Consider the following 17,562-nt stretch of genomic DNA (forward strand, 5'->3'; position numbering starts at 1 on the left):
CTAACTATATAGACTAATTCCGGGATCACACTACAGTGTGGAAAAAGGGCATATACATTTTATTTGCCCAACAGTACTTACATCTAGTGAAATGTTATTCAGTGAAATGAGTTTTCAGAACCAAAAGAAACTCAAGAGGCAACACCATCCAAAGCAAAGGAGACCTTTATTACATATAACTCAACAAGATAAAAAAATTTAGTGAGCTCTTTTGCATTACTATGAACCCTTCTTCAGATTTTATAATTATCACAAAAAAACTTCAGTTTAAATACATCCAGGTAATTGCAGTAAATCGCCACCTAGCCAATCACATCTCTAAATCTATTCAGAAAATGATTTTAAATTCCCTCATTAAATTACAAACATCATCATTAACTAAAAAGCCAAAGAATATAAAAGACATATAGATTTTTTAGAATTTTTAGAAGACGTTGCTAGGTGGCAGTGTAAACTGATGATACAGGACACAATGTATGTAAAAACATATGAACTAGTAGTATTTAATTCATGTAAATATAAATATATGCATCTGTGACTTGCTTTAAAAAAAAATTAGCTGTGTAATAAACCTATTTGTTGATGCATAATGTATATCTGTAACAGATCTTATGCAATACTAGAAAACAGAAAAATAATAAATATATATGAAATATGTAAATATGTTAATTTAATGAGGGATTTTAAAATAATACATTTCCTATATAACTTTTCACATTGCTGACAACCAGTATAATATATGGTTGTTTAAATTAAGTTAAAAGCATTTAAGTACCTAACAGTGTTTGTTTGTCTTTTGGCTTTTCCCGGTTAGGGGTCGCCACAGCGGAACTCCGGTCCGCTAATGATTGGCAGTGGATTTTTATGGTGCTGAGTTGCCAGCCCGACTCCCAACCTTCAAGGAAGGCACACTCATTCATACACGCACCTACCTGCATGTCTTTAAACATAACTCGACCGTGGGGAGGACATGCAGACTCCACACAGAAGGCGCTCCAGTTGAGAATCAAATGCCTTCTGTGTGGAGTCTGCTTGTATACTCACATACATCATGTACTCTGGACTATGATGTTATACTGCCATCTAGAGACGTTCTGAGACACTACTATGTTCTTTTATTATTTTTCATTGGAGATGTTTTTTACCTTTTTTTACCTATTTATATTTTGTCAATGTAGATGTTTTTAATCATACATGGGTTTTATATAAAAAATTCATTCACATATAAATTTTTTAGATATATGTTTTACACAGTTGCCAACTAGAACTGTATATAGGTATTTAAACTCAGTTAAAATTACCTTAGCATTGAATGGATTAAGCAGCTCATTTTCTGAATAGGTTTAAAGATGTGATTGGCTAGGTGGCAATTTACTGCAATTACCTGGATGCATTTAAACTGAAGTTTTTTATTAAGCGAAAGCGCTCACTACCTTTTTTATCTTTTTGAGTTATATGTAATAAAGGTCTCCTTTGCTTTGGATGGTGCTGCCTCTTGTTTTTTTTTTGTTCTGGAGGTTTTTATATCATAGAGGCACTTTACCCTATTGACTGTACTTGTTTTATTCTTGTGAAATGAGTTTTCAATGATTTGAGCTTTCAGTGATTTTTTGAGGGTGAATTGAAACTGAATCAAAGTAGACCCATATATATATACATATATATATATATATATATATATATATATATATATATATATATATATATATATATATATATATATATATATATATATATATATGGGTACCTGAAAATATCAAAACCCCATATCAGCAAATCCCATTTCATTGAGACCTTTGAGGTATTTGCCCCTTTTCCCACTGCAGTGCGATCTCGGAGTTGGTATATATAGTTAAGGGGGTGTAGAGGTCAAAGCCTCCCAGTTTGCTAAGCTTTAATCACTTTGTTGTGTGCATGTTGTCCTGGTGGCCAAGTGGTTAGCTTCCCGGTGAATGTTTTCACTCAGTTAAGGTTTCACTTAAATGAAATTTCAATATTGTTGTCTCAATAAAATGTGATTCGCTTATATGGGTTTTGATAATCTGAAGTAGACCATATATATATATATATATATATATATATATATATATATATATATATATATATATATATGGGTCCTCTTCAGTAGATCGAATGTTTATAAGTTCGAACCACATATGGCCAAGACCATATGTTTGAACTTGTAAAAGTGCAATCTGACTTAATGGAAATCTCCGTACAGAGCGGAAAGGGAAGATTTTCCATTTCTGCAATGTAGCTGCGGTGGTGGTGGTGCTGCGGTAGCGTTGTCACCTCACAGTAAGACGTTGTCCCGTTCGATTCTCAGCTAGAGCATCTTCTGTGTGGAGACATGCGTGAATGGGCGTACCTTTGTTGAAGGTTGTGCATCAGGGCTGGCAACTTGGCACGTAAAAATCTACTGCCAATCATTAGCAGACCGGAGTTCCGCTGTGGCGACCCCTAACCGGGAAAAGCCGAAAGACACAACAAGTGCAATTTCAGGGTTGGTATATTTAAGTACGGGGGTGTGGGGGTGCAGGGGGGTGTAGCCTCCCTGCTATAGATGTTTAGTTTTGTATTTTTTTGGTTTTATGTGGTTTTAATTCAGTGTTTGAACATTGACGAATTTGAACATATGGTCTCGGTCATATGTGGTTTGAACTAGTAAAAGTTCGATCTACTGAAGTAGATCCATATATATATATATATATATATATATATATATATATATATATATACATATATATATATATATATATATATATATATATATATATATATATATATATATATATATATATATATATATATATATATATACACACACACACACACACACACACACACACACACACACACACACATATATATATATATATATATATATATATATATATTGCATACACAAAAAATGGCAAGGAAAACACACCAAATGATTGTCACATACAAGGGAAAAAGGCAATGCAGGCCTCCTGGATCTCACATTCTCTCACAGATCCCTACTTCTTCACAGACTTTAAAATCCAACACTGGCACCATCTTGAAAAGTCATTCAGTAGGGAAAACTTTCAAGCACAGAAATACTAAAAAAAAAAATCACTTATCAGGAATATACATCTCCAACTCAAATAGGTGTGCATTAAAATAATATAAAAGAACTAGGATAAATCAGTAGTTATGAGTGTGGCACAAATTAAACATGCTTTCTAGTAATAAAATTGCTCACAACTCATATTTACATACATTACCTGAACAGAAACTTACACGACATCCATGAAGATTTTAAAAAAATCCTTAAGAAAGTGAAAGCATAAACATCACAAAACAAAAATTAAGTGTTGTAGGAAGAGACAGGAAATGAACAGAATGAAGCAAAAACTGTCCCCAAAGCACTTGAATGCAGCCTCTCTAACTTAGGAGTCAAATTTCATAGATGTGCACGAATCTGCCAGGCATTGTTTGACCTAAGATCTGAAGATACAATACACAAAAGTAAAACACTGTATAAATACAAATGCATATTAAAAACAGAAATAAAGCACACATAAAAATACAATAGAAACCTAGTTAAACAAGCAGCATGCATACTATAAACTAAACCAAGTTAAGAAAAATGATAGAGTGGGGGGCATTATTGCTACTGTATGGTTTTGCATTTCTCGGGAGTTGCCACAAAAACAAACACCCTTACAAATAGTTTTAGGATACAAAAAATATTGTCAGTTAAATCAACTTAAAAAATATTGGGGGCATTATTGCTTACATAGCTGTGTCTTTTAGCTATTGTACTAGCCACCAGAAACATTATTTTTGTCAATATTTTTGAGTCTGCATTACCTCAGAAACAGTACATGTGTTTGATGCATTGCACTGTGATATGTAAGTCTCCTCATCTAGACTCATTCAAGTACCAGAAGTTAGATGATGTGCTATGTAGTGGCAACTCCTGTTTATAAATTGCATTGTACAACAGCATGTGACACTATGACAGAAGAGCATCTTAAATGACTATCCTGAAAATTGCAGACCAAAATTCTGCATAGTTAAAATATTATAATCCTGCAAAGCTATGAATTAGTTAAAAAGAGAAGAGGAACTGTTTTACTCTAAAATATATTAAAAACATATAATTAAAATACATAAATTGTTAATTGTCATATGCAGACTGAAAAAATAAACATATGCAGTTTATTAGAACAATAAGGCATTTGGTGGTGCGCATGGTATAGATACTAAGCATCACCAAGGATTGTGAGGCACTCGTCCTTCAGGCTCATGTCTTTCAATTCCCCTGGGTGTGTGTGGTAATTTCAGCACCATGCAAACTCAGCAGTCCTTATTACATGCATATGACACTTCCATTCCATTGATTGGTGCATCATTAAATGCTAACTAGTCAATGAGGTATAATCAAACATACTCTCAAGAAACTTTGAGAATGGGTAACTGTGGCATAGAACATATCATTTTTCTCATTGCTATCCAGTCTTGGAGCTTAATGGTGGGACGTTTGCTGTTAAGCCATTACTAAAATGCATTTTTGGTTGGCTCCTTGGGCTTCCTATGTAGGAGGAAGGGAGTTGCCATGTGGTAATGCTGTGTTAAGAATACAAGTTGAATGCTTACAACATACAATGGCTGCAGCTACAAATAGTTGGAGGCTTAGCTGAACGGTTTGGCTCCTTAGGTTTCACATGTAGGAGTAAAGGAGTTGCTATATGATAATATGTTAAGGACACAAGCTGAATGCCTACAACATACAATGGCTGCAGCTACAAATAGTTGCAGACATAGAAACCTGAAATCTGGCACCCTCCTCCATATAAATAAAAATGTAGAGACATTTGATGACATGAGGTAGTGCCAGGTGTGCCAGGGGGAGTAGGGCATTGCATGTGTAACATATGCCAAGCTAGATAGCTGGAATTTTGTAAAGAATTGTATCTCATTTGAATCTCAAACTGATTTGTACAGATGCTTGTGTTAAAAATGTATTTGTGAAGTTGCTTGTGTTAAAAATGTATCAACAGTGGGTCCTGCTGGACAGAAAAGAAATATACATGTATGTCAGACTGTATGGTTGTAACTGATGAGATGCATATATTTTAACAGGGGATACTGGAAGGGAAGGGGTTAAGCTCAACCCAGTTAACCTTAAGAAAATTAACCTAAAATTAAATGACTTGGTTTAGGCCATAAAGATTTTAACTCACAGGTCTGAGTGCTGCTAGAGAATAGTTTGTTAGTTTCTACAGGAAGGGTGGAAAGTGCTAGAATTGTTTTACAGTTTCCAGATGCTGTAATAACCCTTTGGTAAAGTTCTGTGTTTTATTGTGACACGTCAGTGCCATATCCTGGCCAGTTTCTGGTAAGGAGGTAGTGTGGGAACCACAGAGTCAGGTGATCAGATGTAATGTCATTCTGTAGCCAGGACTGAAATTGTATTTGAATAATAGCAGGAGATGTGATAAGTGTACTCTGTTTTTGGACCTGACAAGAGGCACTCATTCAGTTTCATCTTGTCTTGCTTTAGTAAGCAACTATGGAACAGTAATTATTCAGTCAGTTTGGAAAATATAGTGAAATTAGCTAAATGTTGTTTTTTTCTGTATCTATCTGAGTCTTTCCATCTGTGTTTTTCATGTGTTTTGTGATTGAAACTCTGGTGTTTATTGTAAATAGATATTCAGTATATTCATTTTTTTATTATTTATTATTAAATGTATCTAAACATTTCATTGTGGCTGGTCTTTTAGAAAATATTTAACCTTTGGGAGTACTTGCATTTATTTAGTGGCACTGTGGCTCCACATTCCTGAAGTCTTGCTGTCTAGTTAAACACTACCATTTGTATAAATATTAATTTTATTAAGTGTAATTGGATACCTTTGTAAGAGCCTTAAAGTAGCTGGTTTCAGGTGGTCTGGTGGCAGTGAATCTACCTTATAGTTTGGGTGGAGAAGTGGGTAAGCTGTGCCAGCCTTTCTCAGGTGTGTGTGTGTGAGTGTGTGTGTGTGTGTGTGTGTGTGTGTGTGTGTGTGTGTGTGTGTGTGTGTGTGTGTACATGTGTGTGTGTGAAAATCCATTTCTCAAGAGAGTATGTGTGTGACTGCTACTTAGAACAGGGGCACCGAGAATACTGATTTCACAGAGAGGGTGGTGGACGACTTGGCTTGGAACACCTGGCTAAGGACTTGGCTCTGTAGTGGTCAGTAGGGAGTCTTATTTGGGGCCTGGAGAGAAAGCCCAGCCTCAGGACTGAAGTATTCATTTTCTGTGTGCTCTTAAGAGAAAGTGCATTTGGTGCAGAGAGCTGCATCTAAAAATACTGTGAGTGTCTATTTTTCTTACAATGAACATTCCTCACTGGTGTCACTGGTGAGTATTGAGTTTCCTTGATCACTGTCCCAGAGGAGGCACTTCACAACACACAAAATGCTTCAGCACCATACAATACCTTTTATTTTATTTATATATTTATTCACAATTACTGCGAGCCTTCTCAGAAATAGTCAGGAATACAACTGCACAAGTAGTTACAAGGCATGATTGGTAGATGCCAATATTGTGGGTGTGCAGGTCTGGTATTCAGAAATGAATGTTGATACTACATTGAATACAAGTGCTGAAAAAAGCACTTTACTATGTAAACAGTTTCTTTCTTTTATTTATTTATTTATATATTTTTTACTTTGGCTTCTGTGAGAAAGGTTCTTTGGCTTTCTAGGTCCACAACCATTTTGGGTTGCAGTTGCTGTGCCGGTATTTTGCCCACTAACATAACACAACATTGCTGCACTATTCTACAGACTAATGTGTGTGGATGAACATGCGCCACTTCTCCCATCCCCCCAAAGCCGATGCGTAGTTTTAAGTTCTCCCATGCCAGTCCCAATAGCTGCATCTACTACTAGATAAAATTGGGTCACACTTGTTATAGCCAGTGCTTAATTCTGCTATACTAACAGAACAAATTAATTGTGTTCTTTAACTTGATTTTTTCAGAAAATGCTTTGTAGTTTAAGAACAAGTATAGGCTGCTAGAGTGTGACACTCCACAGATCACAGCGACTTAATGTGAATGAATTAATAAAACGTGAAATAAATGTGAACAATTAAATAAGTGAATAGAAATGCATAGGCACTTTATAAGATAATTTAATGTCTGAGAGTTCACAGTATATAATCTTTGAAAATGTGGAAAGAGGTAGAAAACCAAAAAGGCATGGATATACTGGTGGAGGGTTAGACTCTGAAGTCATAAATTTGAACAGCAAACTGTAAGAACAAGAATAACTTTAAAAGTGTGGGATGAGAAATAGCTTTTTGCTCATGAGAAGCTCTGAACAGGGAATGTGTTTTCTAAAGTAAGGACTGAAAGATTATCACCTGGATTCACTATTCTTCCATGCAGGACTAGCTTAGTCCTGCATGGAAGCGTCCATTTAGGAGCAGCATGGCAGCGCGCCATGCATATTAATTAAGGCGCACTGCCTGAGCTCCTAAATGGACATGGAGCGTGTACGAGTGCAGGGGCGTGTCTGAGAGCAGAGATCTCAGAATATACATGCCCCTGCAGTCAAGAACAGCAGTTTAGCCGTAAGAATGAGTGAGACTGCTCATAGGTGTTTTCATACCCCCAGCAACATCCCACCAAGTTTATAAGAGCAATAGTTAAAATATAAAATATAAACAAGCTAATTTTTCTTATCAAGCAGATAAAATTTAACTGTAGGTGCATGGGTTTGCCCATTGCTTAGCAACGTATACTGCAGCTTAAATTGCACAAGAGGATAAATATCAAGATATACGCAAATGAAACAGTACTGCAATAGTGTAGTGGGCAGAGCATTCACCTTACAAGCAGTCATTCTCAGTTTGAGTCTCACTCCAGTGCATTCCATTTTCCATGTCAAATCACTTTATGAACAATATTTTTTGTTGCATAACCTACAAAATAAAATATATTTGTGAACTGGAGTACTGCATTAAATGCAGATGTGAGGTGTCATTGTCATAATGTTGTAAAATCCACAGATAAACACAAGTGCCCCATACAGTATATGTACACATGAATCAGGGATACAAATCAAAGGTACAATGTCTAATGAATGATAAATCCATGGAGTGCCCAACTCCACCACATTCTCAAGAACCATTTTACATTTCCGTCTAAATTAGTGTGGGGGTAAGCGAGAGTAAGCACTATTAAGCAATAGTAAGCGTGAGTAATCATATTTAAGCAGTAGTAAGTGAGTTTAAGCCCGTTTGTGCGGGGTATGCAATGCACATACAGGTTAAGCAATATTGACGTTAACTGTCTGTAAGCATATTTAACCAGAGGTTAGCATTGCTCACCTTCACGCAAACCCGCTTATAATTGAGTAAAAGTGTCTTAATCACTCTATATGCAACAGCCGCTGTTCTGGCCAGAAACAAAATCAACAACCCTTGCAGTTCTTGAACCCAGAACCCTGTACACTGCAGTCACAGTAGTTAACCACTGAGCCATCACAGCCATACCCAAAACTGAGGTATCATCAAACAGGTCCTCACTATAGGAAAAATCAAACTTAACATGTGAAAGGAATCTATATACAGTTTTATGTTGTATAACCCACTACATAACATAAATATGTGAATTGGAGTACTGCATTAAGTCCAGATGTGAGGTGTCATTGTAATAAAGTGTTGAAATCCCCTAATAAACACAAGGACCCCATACAGCGTACTTACACATGAATCATGGTTACCAAACACATATAAAACATGTAATAAATAATAAATCAATGCCAAACAGCAAATAATATGCAAATTAAAAATTAAGCAACGCTAAGCAATGCACAAGTCTAGCTTACTAGGTGTAAGCAATGTGTAGGCCAGCTAAATCACTTTGTCCATTGGTATACCCCTTTAAGCAATGCCAACCTTAGGTAAGCAGGTTTGCCCATAGCTTAGCATTTTCAAAACTGTCCAATCACAGCAAAGTGTGGGAAATTGGCCCTGTTTAAACCCAACAGGCGGGAATACATCTCATAACTGGTTGCAGCTTCCTCCTGTAGGCACTATGACTGGTATTGAAGAGGGAGTGTGCTTTCTGGTGCAGCATTGAGGCATCCAGGAGTCCAGAGTCATGGCAGGACTCCTTGTTAAAGACCATGAGCAGAGACTGCTGCAGGGCCAGTACCAGGGTTCCCAATATAAAGTGGAAACCTGGGACCGTCTCGCCCATGACTTCATCAGTGCCACTGGCATACCTCAAACTGGCGAGCAGGTCAGGCATCACTATGCCGACCTAAAGTGGAGAAAGAGGGATCTCTTGGATCAGTGGATCCAATAGGCTAGGAGGACAAGGGATGACCCAGCCGTGTGTAAGTATCAGTCCACTACCTGTTTAATAATTGCCAGCTCATGTATATTATGGATAGGTATGGCTAAATATTCCTCTTATGTCTTTGACAGTGACTGATGAGTGGGCTGCGAACCAGGAAGCCCATGCCTGTAGACTGCAGCAGTTGCGTCGCGAGACAGGTTAGTAATACTCTTGCATGTACTGTCATAGGAAATAAATCTAAAAGTAGTAGGAAGTTAATTGTCTGTATAAAATCTGTATTGTTTAAGGCAAGTACTGCATACACCAGAGAATATGGCAGGAAGAGTCTCATATAGGTTGTATGTAAATAAAAGCATAATAGCATGACAATAAAGGTCTAACTGCTGGACTGCATGAGTTTACTCTGGTATCATATGGTAATGTAGAGTTGCAATCTCTTAATAGTACTGTTGTATTAAGCACTGTTATCCACACTGTGCTACATAAATAAAAGGTCATATTGTACAACTAAGAGAGCCTTAGACAGAAAACAGTGAAAAGGTAGACAACATAATCCAAATAGCACACTCGATGGAGATGTGAGCTATTGTATTTTTAGCACACAGCCATGGCTTGAATCCTGGGAGTGGTAGTAAGCTGTATGCAGAATCATACTCCACAACTGTACAGATATGTCCAGAATGTCCAGTTAATTGGCCCATATCTGCTGCCTGTCACCCTGTCCCCCTGGAAAATCAGTGGGATGATCCCAGACATTTAGGCAGCAAATAATGAAGTACAACTAATTGTAAGACGTCTATAAGAACAAACCTGTCCCTCTAGCAACTCCCCAAAATGGTATGAGAATAATAAGCCAAGTATGTCCCATCTCCACCCCCATGTTGTGAAGCTGTGACCACAGTGTGTACAGTAACAGAGTGAGACATGTGTGCATAATACTAATGTGGAATCTGGTAATATGTGTAGCAGCATTCAGGTAGTGCTAACAAACATTGCCCCCACAGGTCTGTCAGATATGAAAATTGTGCCTAGAAATAAAAGATTGACATCCTGGACTGGTACTGTTTACTCTGGTATTGTATGGCATTGTTAGTGTTGCAGCTGCTTCTGAATAATAAGGTATTACTCATCACTGTCACCCACACTATGCTACATAATAAAACTGTCTAGGAAATCCTGTATAAGAGTGTTGTAATTACAAGATCATATTGTAAAACCACAGGAGACTTATAGATAGAAATCAGAGAAGAGATACACAGTAATATCTATATAGCACACTCAACTGTGATGGACACTGTTTTATTTTTAGCAGACACAGCCATGCTTCGAATACTAGGAGTGGTAGTAAGCTGTATGCAGAATCATACCCCACATGTATACAGAATTGTTCAGAATGTCCAGTTAATCGGCCCATATCTGATGGCTGTTACCCTGTCTCCCTGGCATATCAGCGTGCTAATCTCTGACATGTAGGCAGCATTTCATGTCATATAACTTACTGTCAGGCCTATACATATTTGGAAAATGTCAATGAAAACAAACTTGTCATTGCACAACTCACCAAAGGGTTAATAGGGCAATAGTCAAAATATGTCCCGGTTCACCTGCATGTGATCAAGGCATGCCCAGAGTGTGTGCAGTACGAGATGGACAGATATGTGCATAACATCAACCTGGAATCTGGGAATATGCATAGAAACAGTTAGGTAGTGTTAACAAACAATACTTCCACAGGTATATCAGGTAAGAGGTGTATACTGCAGGTAAAACTCAGTTCATGTATATAGTTGTCTACATCCATACCACTGTCCAAACATAGGCTGTAGGGTAGTGTACTAATACCTGTAAGGTACAGATCACAGCACTGACTTGGAAAGTAATGAGAACTACAGGAATATACTAGTTGTTAATTGACATCTTTCTCCCCCCCCACACCATATCTGCAACAATAAACTAAATGCGCAATTCAATCGGTATGTGCTACATTAAATCTACTGTTGGGACATATGTCCTATTGTTTGATAATTTTTTAAAATTGTTTCTATGCATGTGCCATGTTGAAATACTCCCACATTGGTGGCATGCTGCCATCAATGTACCTGCATGCTGTTGTAATGGCCACTATGGTTCCATATATGCATGTGTTCTGTTTGCTATGCAACTGTTCCATATCTGGTGTTTTGGGTTAATGGGAATATCTATGCATGCTGTTATACCTAATCCTAGAATGTGTTGACTATTACTAACCCACATATATCGTAAAATTGAAACACCATAGCACGTTTGGGAAAGCTGGTCCGAGCGGACCCACCTGTCCCACCTCATCTGGCTGTGGCACTGAGCACCAGCATGTCTGGGGCCCACCCCAGAACCTCAATGTTTGCTGGTACTGCACCACCTTTGGGTGGAACCACCTCAGGAAATGGGGCTTTCCCCCCTCGGGAGCGGGCATGGACAGGACACTGTCACCCGTCGCCAGGTCTGGGGCGTGGTGCATAGCGAGCTCTGCAGGGAGTTTGTAAATCTGTTATGCCAGCTTGAGGGCTGTGTGTTGCAACTAGAGGGTTGGCTTGGCCCTCCTACTAAGCTCCCAGCACAGCCAACTTAGGGGCCGTGATGGTGCAGTGGTGACTGCCCATGGGTGGGGACCTCAGTCCGACTGTTTCCACTAGGGGGCTCATGGGTTTCCGATTTCCAAACATTCCTCCCCATCCAAGATGTTTACCCCCCCCCACATGTGTCATATACCACCCCTGTATGCTGTATTGTCTGTCTTGTCTGTTATCCTACCCACCCTACCTCCCCAAACATACCTACTATCCCTGCCCAACATCCCACTCTCACCTGAAAAAAAAAAGGGCAATCTGTTCCCTCAAAAAAATCTTGCCCCATACATAGCTGTCCATTTCGCACGTGTCCACTGATCACACGTAATCTGGTCTAATTGGCTTCACAACATATTATTGTTGTCCTCACCCCTCTCTCAGGGGTATGAGTGTCCAAAGCTACCTTCAAATCAGTGTATATGCACAGCTGTTGCTGTAGAAGAAATGGGCAGCTATGGACCTTCCCTACAACCATCCTACACATCCCTAGCTATTTTCCCTACTGTCTTTCCCTCTTTGTGCCCCTTTTTTACCACTTTCCTGTCAACCCTTTTTCATTTCTTTTAATAAAATGAGTGGGGGGGGGTAAGTGGGAGTAAGCACTTTTAAGCAGCAGTAAGCAGGTTTAAGCCTGTTTTTGCAGGGGGTAAGCAATGCTTACACAGGTTAAGCAATTGAGAAGCTCAATCAGTATAAGAAACTGTAACCGGACGTTAGCAGTACCTACCTCCGCGCAAACCCACACAAACCCGCTCACTACTGCTTAAAAGTGCCTTAATAACCCTGTATCCAATGGCACTTGTTCTGCCCAGCAAGAAAATAAACAGCCTATGCAAAGATGAAACCCAGGACCCTGCACACTATAGCAAAAGTGATTCACCACTAAGCCATGTCAGATATACAAAATGCTGAGGTTTCACAAACATATCATCCAGCACAGTCATTCAACAGCACAGGAAATGTATTTATACATGTAGATGTATGTGTGTGTATATGTGTGTATGTGTGTGTAAATATATATATATATATATATATATATATATATATATATATATATATATATATATATATATATATATATATATATATATATATATATATATATATATATATATATATATATATATATATATATATATATATATATATATATATATATATATATATATATATATATATATATATATATATATATATATATATATATATATATATATATATATATATATATATATATATATATATATATATATATATATATATATATATATATATGCATACATCTATAGATATATATCAAAACTTGAAAACTATAGACTGAAAGCCTCAAAATCCTGAAGAAAAAAATCCTGAAACTCAAAATCCTGAAAACACAAAAAGGATACTGATCTGTCATTGTGTTTTTGCTATTATTAGCCCTGTGGTGTTGTTGCCTGTTGGTGTTCAGAAGTGTGTGCTTTGTTTTTTTTAATTAGGGTTAAGGCGAGTTAGGTGAGTTAAAGGGTTAGCGGTATGGCACAGTGACAAATATTGGGGTTAGTGTGTAGGGGTTAGTTAGGTGTTAGGCGTAGGTCAGGTTTGTGGCAGATAGGGTGGTATGCTTAGGTGAGTTAGGTCAGGGTTGAGGGTTGGATCAGGGTCTTTATAGTGACATGGTCAGGATATATGTGTTTTTTATTAGTTTTGAGCTATGGATTTTGATTTGAGTTTCAGGATTTTGATCTTTTCAGGATTTGAAACTTTCGTCTATTTTCTTTTCAATTTCAGGTATGTTCACATATGTCTATATATATATATATATATATATATATAAGAGAGAGAGAGAGAGAGAGAGCTATATATATATATATATATATATATATATATATATATATATATATATATATCTGTAAGCAGATATGTATATACAGATATATATCTATAGATATAAAAGAGAACATAACAAATACATATATGACCAAAGGCACCATTAATGGGGGTGAGGGGGCCCAAGCTAAATACGTCTTGTAAGTATTGATATCACCCCCTCACAGTGAAACAGATCTGTCCTGCAATACAATACCAACTGTTGCAAGTCCCATACCCAGGACCTGACACAACATGGGCACAAGACGTTAACAGTAATCCATCCCACCTGTATGATGTCAGGATGGTATCAATAACATATCATGCACAGTCTGGCTACCATAGGGAATGTACAATGTGGAAGCAATAAACATTCCAAAGATACATATATACATACACATATATGCAGATACATATATATATATATATATATATATATATATATATATATATATATATATATATATGTGTGTGTGTGTGTGTATGTGTGTGTGTAACTACACATACACACACAGAGATATGTATAGGAAGATACATATTTAGAGGGTGCAGACCATACTGAACAGCCAGTATTCCTACAATTGTCACCTTATCAAATGGACAGTGTATGAGTCACCCATACAAAAGGCAATTGTTGCCTGAAACATATACCCACAGAGAAGTCAAAGGATATGACACCACACACAGATCTGCATATATAAGAAAGTTTTATTTGTGTACACAGTTGTATATGCCATATCATATAGCTGTTTAGACTTTGAAATACATACAAACAGATTAATGTAACTCTCAAGCAGATCATTTAATACAGTAATCCGAAAGCATTACATATGTTGCTGTCCAGGCCAAGGCCTTCAAGTAGTACAACAGTAAAGACAGACTGGGCCACAGGATAACAATCAATCAACAGTAAGTAATGCAGATGTATAGTCCAGCAGCCTCTAACTACATTCAGTACTCAATCCTTAGGGGGGGAAAGACTTAGGTTGACACAATGGGATGTATCTGTTACATAACAATGCATAACTGAAAACATCACAATCACACTGACAAACAGAACAGCCTGTATGGCAATAAGCAGTAGGCCAGCAATGTTCTCAAGGTGAAATGTATGGTAATGTACAGCCATATACCTTAAGGCAGCTTACTACTGATATTCCTCACATGTTGTAAGAGCCTAGGTTATTTATGGTGCATGCACTCCCACAGACTGACTTACAGGGGCATATAACACTGTTACATACACTGACCTCTGGACTGCAGAAGGGCACACATGCTTTGTGCAGCCGAAGCCCTCATATATATGGACCCTACCCACAATATGTGTGGGGTCACAACAGCACTGGAATGATGGCAGGAATGGCAGCATGACATAATCACAGGCCACTGCATAACAACCCTTTAATGCATGTCATATGGACAAAACCTGGCATGTAGGTGGAGGACAGAGGCCAGAACACAGGCCCATATGTGAAATAGTGTTGTCATACACTGAGTAAGTTGCTGGTGTTACAGGATAGTCTGCAACATACCCTTAGTTAGGAATATGAAGTCAGAAGCACAAATGGATGTTGCCATGTACTGATAGCACTCAACACACACTGCCAGTGATACATCTGACACAATACATGTGTGGTGGACAGACAAAACATAACAGGCACACCTCTGGCCATCATGTGGATAGGCCCACAGTTGAGAGCTATGCAGACAGACTGCATTCCATGTTAAACTAGTATGTACACACAAACCCTGTAACACTGGTGCTATACAACTCATATAACAACACTACTCACACTCTGTCTGTAGTTCTGGAATCTTATAAAAATATGTAGCTGGCCTGAGTCTGCAAGTCCACTTGTAAGAGGTATTGCTACTTGCTTCCGGTAACACTGCTGCCCACACACAGGAAGGATGTCCACCATACAGGAAAGGTAAAGGGACCATGCCCACATGATGTAGGGATTTATAGTAGTGAGTTGCCATGACAGTGGTAATTGGAAGTACTGCACAGCATGCAGGCAGCAAGTGGAGGACACTGATTGGTGCAGATGCCATCACCTGATCATGTGCATCACCTACAAAATCCATGCTGCAATCTATTCAAAGCAGCTCAATCCATTTACTGGACAGAGAACGAGATAGAGAGTGAGAGAGAGAGAGAGAGTGAAGGAAAGCTAAAGGCAAAGCCAAAGGCAAAGCAAAAAAAAATCCAGCAAACTATCCGGAACATACATCATTCCCACAACAGGTATGTGAAGTATATATGCATGTAATTGACTATAGTACTTGGTCCATAATAATGGGATTGATGATGTGGAATGATTTATATGTGCCATCAGGTGTTGTAATGATGTCCAGCTGAACAACTGCTATGGACAATAGTGTCTGTCCCTGTGGGTAGTGGACCATACCCGTCAACTGTGCAGAGCAGCACTGACTGACGAGATGTAAGCCATCATAGTGTGTGTTGTGTACTGGAAAACATGTATATTACTGTGGCCAATAGCTGGTGGTGGAAGTAATTTTATTATGATGGACAAGTGGGTTCCAGAGCCCACCACTTACAGAACACTCAAGTTAACGTGTAATGTAGCATTCTGAAATGCCATAGGTGTGTAATAGGCTTACCTGCAATCTGTCCATATATATATACCCCCCTAATGTTAGAATGTGTCCACAAGTGGCACCTGTCTGTGTTGTAGCAAGGCAGAGCAATGCAGCTGTGCAGGAAGGAGAGTTAGAGAGTGTGGACCTGATGTCTGAATGTACCCCATATATGTATATATATATATATATATATATATATATATATATATATATATATATATATATATATATATATATATATATGTGTGTGTGTGTGTGTGTGTGTCTGTCTGTGTGTGTATGCAGATATGCAGACACCTATATGTATATATGTGTGTGTGTGTGTGTGTGTGTGTGTGTGTGTGTGTGTATATATATATATATATATATATATATATAGAGAGAGAGAGAGAGACACGTATACAACTCATACTATATATCAACACACACATATATATGTACATATATATATATATATATATATATATGTGTGTGTGTGTGTGTGTGTGTGTGTCTATATATACAAACACACACACACACACACACACACACACACACACATATGTATATAAATACATGTCCCCTAGTTTCACATCACAGTGCTGCATGCTATGCATGAGGGAACATCACACATATCAGTACACACACACACACACACACACACACACATATATATATATATATATATATATATATATATATATATATATATATATATATATCTACAGCAGTAAGTGGGTGCAACATGGATGGTTATGTCACGTGTGAACCCCTTGGTGGGACCACATTGCCCTTGTCTGTGAATGTGGGATTGGGAATTTGGGGAAGGATAGCAGGTATATTTGTGGAGGTGGGTTGGGTTGGTAGATAGAGAAGACAGCCTACATGGGCAGTATATTAAACATGTGGTGGGTAAACACCCTGGATGGTGAGTGTCGTCTGTGATGGGGAAGGCCCATGAGCCACCATATGGAAACAATGGGAACAAGGCCTCCACCCATTGCCAGTCACAACATCAGCTTCACGGCCCTGAAGGTGCCTGGGCTGGAGGATGAGCAGGAGGAGCATGTGGACCCTGTGAGTGTGTACTGTGGGCCTCAAGGTGCTGTAGCACATCCCCCAAGTCTCTGTGGAGCTCACTATGCACCAGATCCTAGACCTGACCTCAGGTGACAGGATCATGTCTGTTTG

This window comes from Protopterus annectens, chromosome 7.part0, assembly GCF_019279795.1.
Source record: "Protopterus annectens isolate FY-2018-M chromosome 7.part0, PAN1.0, whole genome shotgun sequence".
Lineage (NCBI taxonomy): Eukaryota > Metazoa > Chordata > Ceratodontiformes > Protopteridae > Protopterus > Protopterus annectens.